This window comes from Lemur catta, chromosome 13 (assembly GCF_020740605.2).
Source record: "Lemur catta isolate mLemCat1 chromosome 13, mLemCat1.pri, whole genome shotgun sequence".
In the NCBI taxonomy this organism is placed as follows: Eukaryota; Metazoa; Chordata; class Mammalia; order Primates; family Lemuridae; genus Lemur; species Lemur catta.
The window spans coordinates 48,294,982-48,307,407 of NC_059140.1; the positions used below are offsets into that span (position 1 = coordinate 48,294,982).

The window sequence follows — 12,426 nt, forward strand, 5'->3', positions numbered from 1 at the left end:
GAGCGTATATCTAAGGAGGTAGTTCTCTTCCTTACAAAAGATTACCTAGGAGATTAAGCTACTTCTTCCACCATAATTACAAACATGCATCTAAGACGTGTGTGTGTGTGTGTGTGTGTGTGCATGTATGTGTATAGAGAGAGACAGAGAGGGGGCAGAGACAGAAAGACAAAGACAGAGAGAGAGAGAGACAAAGAAAGAGAGAGACAGAGGCAAAAAGAGAATTATATTTGATGGGCTAGACATGCATCATACAATGTAGAAAGATTTTATTTGGGTAGCTTGTTCAAGGGGTGACATTTCAATTTGTACCAAGTAAAATTAGTTTTCTTCTCACAATTCCTTGCCTATCAATTGTTAAAATTCTTTTTATAGTATAAAGCAACAGAATTCATTTAACTGAACTCTTCATATATATTAATAGTAGAAAATAAGAGTGACTTTCTTCCTCAGCTCTGAGTAATGGCAAATAATGAGCACACTTTGAGGGAATGACCTGCATTCTCTAAAACTTGTGATGCATCCATTTCTCTCTCTGTTTCAGGAATTTAAGGCAATAAAAAATTTAAAATTGGTTCAATCATAGACCAGTGTTTCCCAAGCCAGCGTGCACATTAGAAACATCTAGGGATCTTTTAAATCTTTCAAAGCTTAGGCCATATTCCAGACTAATTAAGTCACAATCTCTGGGGGTAGGACACAGACATTAGTATATTTTGAGATTCCCCAGCTGATTCTAATGTGCAGACAATTTGGAGAGCTACTGTTAGAGACAAAGATGTGAGCACAGATCATTCGAACTCTGATATTTAGCTCCCCTGACCTTTCTACTGAATATCATCCTTAGACAAACAACTCATGTTCCAACCAGATTTCCCAAATGAATATCCCTTCCTGATTTCCTTATTTCTGATAACGGCACTTACTTTCTTCAAACCATAGAGGTTTAAACTGTCAAAATTAGCTTTAACTCTTCCTATTTTCAGTTTTTAAGTTTTATTTATCTTCTCTAATCCAATCCTTTCAAATAATTATGTTAACTGGGCCTGGGTCTTAGTTGTTGTTTGCTGCCTGTAGCACTTTGTGCAGATTTTTCAACATAACAATAATATTGTACTGGTAAAGGGTCTGGGGGAAGGCAGGATTTGTACCATTGCCAATTTCCGTGGTGTAAATACATCCTTCATGACTGACTTCACATTAACAATTGCTTGTAAACTTTGTATATACTTAATAATCAGCTCTTGCAAGCTGGTAGGAGCTGGCTCGAGTATACCACTCCAACAGGTACTCAATAAATACAAGTTGTTGAATAGGATCACTGAGCAAGGAATTGGAATGCTATGGTAGGGCCTCAGGTTGTGAATGTATTTGACATCAAAATCTATTTGCTTGTATGATAAGTTTTTTCAACTTATAATCAATTACAACCATTTTTAATAACTAATAAAAAATTACTTTGGTACTATATTTTTACTCACAATTTGCCTGGCTATTACATATTGTGCAGTGCAGTTGATGTTGTTTCTAAAGTAGCTATTTGTTAATTCTGAAGGCACTGTATGACAACATTGCTATGAAAAAGACAGGGATTGGACGTACACATAAAACAATAAACTTCTACAATTGTAGGCTTCACATTTTGTGTATATTGCTTTAATGTCATGATATCTCCTGCATGTAAAGCAAAATCACAATCTAAGTAAGGTATAGTATTATTTTTTTTGCAGAGCTGATCATATAGACACTCAGTTTTTTAATGGATTTAGAGGTATATGCATTAAAATATGTAAATTAGTTAAGCTAAAACCATTATTTTGCTGAGCTATTTTTTCAAGATCAATATTACTTCTCAACAATCTTCTGCATTCAACACAAAATACCAATTTTAATTCAGTGAAGTGTAAGAAGAATAGAAATGTACAGTATCCCAGAGGAACTTGAAGATTAAAACATTTTTTTGGCTAAAGATGATTTATTTAGTTTTGATAGAACTAAAACTATGCAAAGGGAATTTTCTAAAATGCAACAAATGTGATTTGTAGTCTTAAATTCCACATGAATGAATAACTAAAGAAGTATATGAGTCAGGCGTAATCTTTTAAGTAGTTTTATTATGCTAGGGATATCTTAGGAACCGACTCCAGTTAATTTATTTAGCTTTTTGAAGATTGCCTCTTGGGGCTATGCTTAGTAATGGGAGGGAGGATCATATGAACAGTCTAAATTGTTCACCAGCTTTAACTTTCCTTGTTTTAGTATCTAATAATTTGTTTGAAAAGATACGAAAAACCCTTGGCCAATTTCTCTTGTGCTCTTTCCATAAATGCTAATAATCTTATCAGTATTATTTTCTGAAAATGAAGAAACGACTAGAGTATGGGTAGAAGCTTCCAGCATTGTCACCACTTCTGAGATTCTGTAATGATTAGGATGGGGTGTCCCCAGTGAAGGGTTTACATGCTGGAGTAGTTTAGGCAATTCGGCAGGTGTTGAGTGAAAGAAGAGTCTACAGCTCCTCTGTCTCTCTCTGTCACTCAGTAGCTATACCTGTCTCTCCCACTGACTCATCTATGTGACCTTGGAAAAAGTCACTTAAAACTCCATGTATCTTTATTCCAATACCTTTAAAACAGGAAAATAGTTTAAATTTAACTATCTTATAGTAGCTTTGGTACAACATCTATTCAATGCTTTGCATCCCCATGAGAAAAGGCCCAAGCTTTTTATAAATTGTTCTTATCTGTTAGTTATGTTTCTACTTTTTAAATTTGAATTTCACCTCACTTGGCAGAGTTTTCTGAATATGCACCATTTCTCCTCATGATTTCTCTCCTAATGTCACTACGTAAAAAATTCTTGTTAAGTAATCCATATTGGGCAAATTTAGAGCTCATTCCCCAATGGGTTCCAATTTCTTGTTAAAGTAGCTTCAGGCTGATAAAGCTCTTCAAATTAGAAAAGGTAGCAGTTCTGCCTTTAGATATTTGTATTATATTTATGAATGATAAAACTGCTTTCCTCTTTTTTCCTTATCTCTCCTGTAAGTCTATAATATAGTATAGTTTTACTTGACAGTGCCATTAGTTTTCTGTCATGCTCATTTCCATTATATATTTTAAACAATATACACAATGTTTATATTGTATATCTCTAGCTGGAAGTCAGTACCTGTCATAAAACCTATAAAAATTAAATGGTATAAGATAAAGGTATTAAAATGGCACAATTAATTTTACAAATGATACAGCACAAATTTCATGTTAGTTTTTTTGTTGTTTCTTCTCACTCCTTTTTGTCTAGAATACAGATGCTTTTTATAATCAATAAACAAATTGTAGCTATAAAACTGAGGTGGGGTTTAGATAATGCTATTCTGCGTGAGAAAGACAGCTGCACACCTCCTCACTGTATTTTTGTGGGCTGTGTATGATTTACATAATCTGTATAAACATTAAAGGATTCAAAAGCAAGCCCAGAGCTAACTGTATTGAATCTAGAAACTGATACAATATGCAGATATTTATTAGATGCTAAAACATCAAACATTAATGCATAGCTTTAAGCATGCTAATACATTTTGTCTTCATGTTTATTAGAAAAGTCAGGTAAACTGGCACCAAAGCAGCGGGATGCTGAAGGGGCAATCTTCAAAATGACTTTCTAGTACTCTTCTAAGAACAAACTTTTTCTCACATATTTTTTACTTTTGTAATTGTCATCTATTTTATGGTTTTACATTCCTAAGTGCTCCAGAAATTCACTTCAATCAATATACCTTCAATACTCTAACTCAAACTAAAAAACAAACTAAAAACAAACACTTTTTTTTTTAAATTCAAAAGTAAAACTTTGTGTCACTATTATTTTTGACTTCTGCTTGAAAGAAATGAAAATCTATGTCTCACCCAGAGATCAGACCCAATGTCACAAATGCTGACAATTCTACATTCCTCTGTACTATTGCATTGAGTGACAGGCATGGTTAGGAACCGGACCTTCCAACACTATAAACAACCCTGAAGCAACCCATGAATATACATGCTTCTGTGACTCAGCTGGTTGGATTCTTTTCCTCTGGGTCAACCTCTCCACAGGCAACAATTTACAACTGACTTAATGTCTTCCACATGAAACATCAGGCCGCTGAAAGTAGTTTTCCCTGTAGTTTCAACTGTAAACAGACAACAGTAAATTACAAGTTCTTATTTTCAAGAATTAGAAGCAGCATATTTTGGTCCTTCCTGAGTTAAACCATCACCCCCACAAAAAATAAACAAACACGTTGCTTTGATTTCATTTAGTGATCATGATATATTTGTCACCCAGGCACTAGCTTCGGATTTTTTTACTACATAAACATTATTACCCCCTGCAGGATGTCATCATAGGGGAGAAATTTAATGCAGTAATATATAGTTGACATAATTTGAATTAGTTATTTAATTTTTAAACTGGTTAGGTCTACTATATGACAATAATCTCATAGTGTATTTTCTCATGGGAAAAATTTGTGAAAGTCACAGCATGTTTGTACTCTTTGAATGTCACCGTTTGTCTTCTAGGTAGTAAAACAAAGTGTCTTGAATAAGATTTTGGATAGACATCAGGTGCTGTTTTATTGTACTGGTGATGTATGCAAACGGATTGCCTTTTACTATACTTCCAATTAAATTATGTATGGATAAGTTAAGCACTTTGTGTTACCTTTGGAAGAGATAGAGCAAGTCAGAGAAAGATGGAGAAGTAAAGAAAGCAGTAGAAATCAGCAAAATGTAGAAAACAGAAAAAGATGACACAGTCTCTTAATACTTTGCTTCAGTTGGAGATGCTGTGGCTTCCTAAGGTTAAGCTGAAGTCAATACATAGATTTCTTTGTGCTAGAGATAAGTCTCTGTTAAAAAAATAAAAACTTCATTTGAGCATAGATTGTTGGTTCTAAATCTAAATACTATGTAGCTTCCATTTAATATAGATGTAATTATATTTAAGTAAATAAGAATAAAAGTATGATCTGAAATAAGCTAAGCAGAAAACTATTTAAATAACTGCATATAACATGTAAGGTTGAATAAAAAATAAAGTCTAGGATAAAATAGCTCAGGTATTATGTATGATTTAGGAGATTTGGTACCAAATTGTAGAGAGTTAAAGTTTTTATTCTGCACAAGATATCATTAACAGAAAAAGCATGATTTGTCTCTCTGCATGCAGCAGTTTGTTAGGTACTGTACAGAGTTAATTAACTACCTGTTTCCAAATCCTATGGGCCTTGAAATGTAGAATGGATGGCAGTATTTTACACACACCAACACACACACACACACACACACACACACACACACACACACATAACTTTAAAATAATGGAGAGCAAACCTGAGAGCACAATGAATTAAATGATTCAAGGTATATTATTCATAGACTAGAGCTGGTAGTTTTAGGATTAACATGTGTATAGAAATTGAGCCAAAAAAAAAGATCACCACACTTTCTCATGGAAAACTTCCTAGAGGAAGATGATGTGAGTTAAGTCAGTTTGCTTGCGGCCATAAGGGAGGTATTGAAATCTGCATAGTTTAAACAAAAAGTGGCTCAACATTAACTCAGTGGTTGCCAGCTTTGCTGTAATTTGCAATCACCTGGGGATCTTTTAAAAATACGAATGCTTGGACATTCTGATTTAATTATTATGGGGCATGATCTAGGCATTGGGATTTTAAAAACTCCCTAGACTATTATCATGTACAGCAATGTTTGGGGATTACTGGTATAAATATGATACCTTTTAAAAATTATGTATATCAGGGAAGCTATATCATTTTTCTTAAATAATAGCATTTTATATTTGTAGCTTTTCTTTAGTATAAATATAAATATGCTCTTTAATTAAAAATTGGAAATGCATACTCTACTTGTATTCAAAAAGCAATGCAGATTATTTTGGTTGTCAATAGATAGTAGACACATTCAGTGAAATTCTTTGTAACATTAAAAATGTATGTATTGAAGCCTCATATATTATTGAGGATAAATAACAAAATAATGAACTTTTTATTTTAGGAAAGCTGAAGAAACATTCATACAATATGACATCATTCATATAAAGTTTAAAAAGATATAAAATAGGTGCTTTTGTTTATGAGTATGTAATAAAAATCAAAAGCATGAATAGGCATAGTATTCACTAAATTCAGGATAGTGATTGCTGGAAAATGGGGTAACAAATAGGATTGGGAAGGAGCACACATTATGTTTTATTTCCTTAAATAATATTCCAAATACAGCAAAATGGTAAGATTTGACAAAGCTGATGGTAGTACCTACATGCGTATGTCATATATTGTTTATGATTTTTCATGTGCTTACTAAATTTCATAGCAAAATGAAAGATTCTTTCCAGTTCTTCTGGTATTCAAACTATACAAGAAAGAATTAGGCTATGAAAGTTGCCAGAAAAAAGATAGAAAAATCCAAACTGAATAGGTTATAACATATTTTTAACAATTTAGCAAGTTGAGGAGGTGTAAGAATTGGAATTCTACAGTCTTACAAAGGAAATGAGTAAAACTGAATCAAGAAGAAACTCAGAAAGACAATTTGAGTTTGAAATTTGTACAGTTCTTTATTAGCAGAAAGTAGATTTTGAAATTTTTGGCTTGAATTATCTACATAATTTCACTAACTTTTGTTTACTTATTAATGTTTAACTATCAGATAAAACACATATTTTCAGATTATTCACATATATTGGAATATGTTCATATAGACACATTGCATAGTATTTTCAAATAGGAATTTTAAACTTTTTTTGGTAAGAGATTTTTTATGAGACATTTGAAAAATCAATGCATCTTCAAGTCAGATACATTGATGTATATATTCATACATTATTTATAGTTATTATAGTAAAACAATATCATAAGAAACCAAATATTATAAATAAATAGAAATATATTTTAGCCTCTTATTTAGTTTTATCCTAAAAATACAGATCTGATAAAAACCAATGAACCCACGGAGCAATTTAGAATAGAAGAAGAAATTCAATTGGAAGGATTAGCTAACTGGAAACAACAGTAATTTATTCATGTATACTCTCATTCTCAAAACATTTATTTGGAGTTTAATATGTGCCTGATACTGGGCCAAGACTGAAACATAATAGTTGTCCTTGAATTCTTATATATTACAGGAATAACAAAGAATGTTTTAAATATAACTTTCTATTTTTATTCTCAAAAATGATTAAAAACTATTGTGAGAATATTGTTATAAATTTACGCAATCACTTTTTTGGGAGGAGAAGAAGTTGTATAAAACAAAATTATAGTTTATACAACTGTCTAGGTTTTAATATGTAGAGTATGTGTTTCCATATATTAGTGAGAAAGGAAAAAACAAATATGGCCAGTATTGATCTGTGTCAAATCAAGAATGATAATTTAGGCTGAGGTTGAAAGAACTGAAATTAATAAATATTAAATAAAAATATTTTATAATTGAATTATTAAACATATAATTAAATTAGCTAGGTGATGCTCTTACCTTGACTTGTTTTCATATAATCGCAGAAATATGTGAAAAGAACATGTCAAACATCTCTGAAAGATATAAAAAAATCAAAGACAATCAGCTCAAATAATTCTTTCTTTAAAATTTTTCCTAATTAGAAAATGAGTCTCATTGTTTCCATAATGGATTCATAATTTTTAAAACTACACGTTCCAAAGGGTCAACTGACATTCTCTTTGTACTAATTTATATTCTTAAAATTTGCCTTCCCTGCATCTTCCCAAAAATGATATGCAAAGATTAAGTTTTCCTGAAAACTTCACCAGTAATCCTTTGATCTTTACTCCCTACCCCCTAGGTAAGGGAATAGTCTGGGTCTCCCTCCCTGAAATCCTCCATGACTACATAATGAATTTTTAAGAGATAAAGAGAACAGCTTCCCATATGTCTTTTGTATGTACTACCATTGACTAGGAAGAAGATCATTCCCTCCTCTGCATTGCTGCCTTTTACACATCTGTTATCATTGGGGATGTCAAATTGTGTTATTATTTATATTTTGTATAGATAGACAAGTAAGGTCCTTAGGACATTTTCTTCTATGTCATATGATTTGTATGTTGAATGAATTTTTGAATGTTCTGAAATATTATATGTGCTAATTACAAATCTGATAGTGGAGAAATTTAAGTTTGCTATTTTTTCTTTTTCATTATACTTCATTATGTTTTATTTGCCCAGATATAAACTTTTATGTAGTTGTAAAATAAAGTTTTTTTTAACTCTCCTACAAATTGCATATTATTTTTAGGAGGAAAATGTATTTTTTAAAGAAACAAGTCTTTATTTGGGGACTTTTTTCCCATACTAATGGATGCATTTTGGTTTGGACAGAAATTATGAGACTATCCTTATCAGAAAGAACAACAACAATAAAAAAGAAGGTCTTGGAGGGCTTTTAGTATCCAAGGTATACATAGACATGTGAAAAAGGTTATTGATTATGTATTAAAATCATAGTTAATTATTCTAAGAATAAATATCATGTTTTCTCTATTTTTTAAAATTGTATGAGTTCTTTTTGGATTGATTATTGACAATGAGGTGAATTTTAATGAAAATATTTATTTCGCTCACTTTCATTTTTGAATTGCTAGTAATGAGATATGCATATCTCATTAGCAATAATTACGGAATAATAATTTTAAAAAACAGCTTTGGCTAATGTAGAATCCATTGATGTCCTAATTTCAAATTCTCAGAAGGAATCTGATTAGCCCAGCTTGGGTCTTATACCACTGTAGAAACATGGCTGCTGGGAGCCTCCAAAATGGCATTTGTACAGATGTCCCCATGGGTATCCACAATGGTTGGAGGATTACTAGGAAGAGAAGCTGATTTAATTAACTTCAAGAGTGTTTATGTTAGCACAGCTAAAAGTCATTCATCATTATAATAGGCACTTGGAGGAACAAGGAAGAAGAAGCAGAGTCTGCCTTTAAAGAAGTTTCTGATTTCCTGGGGATAGATTGTAATGCTGGGGACCTACAAAAAGGAAATATTAGAGAACAATATCTCCTAGACTATCACTATGTGAAAAAATGCATTTGACCCCTAGTAGGAAGAATCACTCTCTAGGTCAGCTCGCTTTACTGTGCACAGCTTTATGTAGGAAGTTAGATTTGAGATTGTTTTTGAAAGAAGGAGTGGAATCAGATTTTTCTTTAAAGGCAGAATTTTAGATAGGCAGAGATAAAAGAAAAGAAAATGCTGAGATTTATCTTGTGTCACTCCTTCGTTTCCTGACTCTTGCAGGCTGGGTTAAAAGCCTTTTCAAATTCTCTTATAATGCATGTCCTACTTATAAAATACACATGTGATTAGATAATTTCTGCCTTGCAATTTGGGAGCATCCTGAAGACAGAACAATGTTTTAGTCTGCATCTCGTATGTCTTGCACTGTGCCAGGGACCTATTCCTTACATGGAGGCTGGTCAGCTGGCTGGCTGGACATATTATAAAAGAAAAAATTGGCTTGGTTAAAATCATGTAAGAAAGGATAATTATGAGGCATGTTAATAATTATGAAAGGGATGTCTTGTCTAAAACAGCATATGTTCGGGTAAAGTGATATCTTTGGCTCTATGGGCAAGATGAATCTATAGAGCTTTTCAGTGGCCATTAATATGAGTCTGCGCTTGACCTAAGAAGCTTTGAGAAAGTTATTGAGGACTCCTTAGTCAGGGAAATTAGCTCATAGAATTGGTAATCTGAGCAGATTGACAAGACTATAGACCAGGAGTTTATTGCAGTTATCTGAGCATATAGCAATGAGGTTATGAACCAAAGAAATGACAGTGATAATGTGACAATACAGGTAAGTCCTAAGACACTCAAAAGAAAATATCTCCAAGAAATACATATGAATTATAAGTGGGGGTGAAAAATGGAAAACAATCAGAAATCCATCCAAAATTTTGAGTTTGGACTATGGGGAAAATGGTAATATATGGTAGAATTGAAGATAAAATGGAATTTGTTTGGGAGGAAATATATAATAAGCTACACTTTGGACTTATTGAGTATAAAATATAGTGCATTTTACATAATGTAATTAAATAGCAGTGTGGTGGTTTACAAAGGCTACTCAAGGGCCATATTATTAGAATATAATAATTACAATGCCCTATCCCCTCCCCAGAAATCATTTTTTCCCTTTCGTTGTTTACCTGGATGTTTCTCTTTTGTAATCTTGCTACATAATCAAATAATTTTTGCTCAGATATTAGCTAATAAAGTTGTTACCAATTGCAATAATATGAATATCCTTCATAGAATTACTGAAAACATAAGAGTCATCAAGACCTAAAAGAATATTTCAGAATTTATGGGCCCTGTGACAGGAAAGGCTTTTCCCCAAGCTAAAAAACAAACAAAAATACTGAAGGAAATATGGTCAGCATATCAAAATTATTGAAAAAATGGTTATTGTCATTATTTTCTTTGAACTCTAGTGGTATGTAAATTCATTCTAAGTTGCTAAACAATCTAGGGAAAAGGGAACATTATAAGATCTATAATTTACAATTCTGGATTAATTTTTTCATATGCTAATAGTATATTTTAAATCCTTATCTTTTATTTTTTAAATAGAGCAGTCGCTAGATAGCTAGATATCAAAACACTTGGTTTTTAGTCTTGCATGTTTCATTTGTGAGCTTTGTGACTTCTGGGACTTGATTCAGCCTTTCTGAAACTTAGATTCCTCATTTGGAAACAATTTTTTTTGGATGTGTTATTGTGTTGAATATAAAATATACTATGTGAGTGCAAACAATTGTGATTATTATTTTATATAAATAATTAATAACAGGTATATTTTCTTGTTAAACTAATCCTTAATTTTTTTTTTTTTTTTTTTGAGACACAGTCTTGCTTTTGTTGCCCGGGCTAGAGCGAGTACCCTGGCGTCAGCCTAGCTTACAGCAACCTCAAACTCCTGGGCTCAAGCGATCCTCCTGCCTCAGCCTCCCAAGTAGCTGGGACCACAGACATGCGCCACCATGCCCGGCTAATTTTTTCTCTATATATTTCAGTTGGCCAGATAATTTCTTTCTATTTTTAGTAGAGACAGGGTCTCGCTCTTGCTCAGGCTTATCTCGAACTCCTGACCTTGAGCGATCCACCCGCCTTGGCCTCCCAGAGTGCCAGGATTACAGGCGTGAGCCACCGCGCCCGGCCTAATCCTTAATATCTTTGAAAACAGTGAGTAGTGACTTAGAACAGAAAGGTGTATTGAAATTAATCAAAGGTTTTTTTTATGTTTAAGTTCATTTTAAAATGTAAATATAAGGCCAGGCGCGGTGGCTCACTCCTGTAATCCTAGCACTCTGGGAGGCCGAGGCGGGCGGATTGTTTGAGCTCAGGAGTTCGAGACCAGCCTGAGCAAGAGCGAGACCCCGTCTCTACTAAAAATAGAAAGAAATTATATGGACAGCTAAAAATATATATATAGAAAAAAATAGCCGGGCATGGTGGCACATGCTTATAGTCCCAGCTACTCGGGAGGCTGAGGCAGAAGGATCGCTTGAGCCCAGAAGTTTGAGGTTGCTGTGAGCGAGGCTGATGCCACAGGACTCACTCTAGACCGGGCAACAGAGCGAGACTCCGTCTCAAAAAAAAGAAAAAAAAAAATGTAAATGTAACATCTCTTTTGGGAATTTCAACTTGAAAGAATAGAGCCTATTTATTCTTTTGCAAGAACCAGATTAGGTAAATTATATTATTAAATAAAACACATTCTGCAGCGGTAATTCTGTAAAATACTAAAAAAATAGACAGTTGTCTAAATTGGATTTATATGTTTCCTAAATGTTATTTGAAGTAATTTCTTTCATTCATTTTGTGCAGCATAGACTGGCATTAGAAATATTGTTGGTTGAGTGAATTTTAATACCCATTATTTTCCTAAGCTATCAGAAATTTTGGCATAAAAATTGCATGAGATATGGATTACTATTTGATGACATTGGCAATGTCACACTCTGCTTGAAAACTCCATTGGTCACTATTTGTATTATTCAAACATGGTCTTGTACATTCAAACACTTGCTCATTTTTTCCTCTCCACTGCTCCCCATACTCTTCCAACAGAAATAGTATAGATCCCTCTATGTCATTTTAAATGCTTAATCTTCTTTCAAAACCTCTGCAGAACCCTCCAGCCAATAGGAAAGTGTGTTCCCTCCTTTCTCCATTGCTCTTTGCTCACAGTTCTCCATTCTATCATTCATTACCATTATTAGCCCATTGCTTTCTCAAGTTCATAAGAATGAAAGTTTCTTAAAGGCAAGAATTCTTAATAATCTTTAAATCTTATAACATGTTGTATTATAAACATGATAGGTGCTAT

At 33.0% G+C, this 12,426-nt stretch overlaps 1 protein-coding gene across 4 annotated transcripts in view; it reads left to right on the top strand.

Moving 5' to 3' along the window:
* Nucleotides 1-12,426, top strand: part of PCDH9 (protocadherin 9) — an 867,425-nt gene that overhangs the window by 712,858 nt on the left and 142,141 nt on the right. The gene's annotated exons all lie outside the window — the stretch shown is intronic.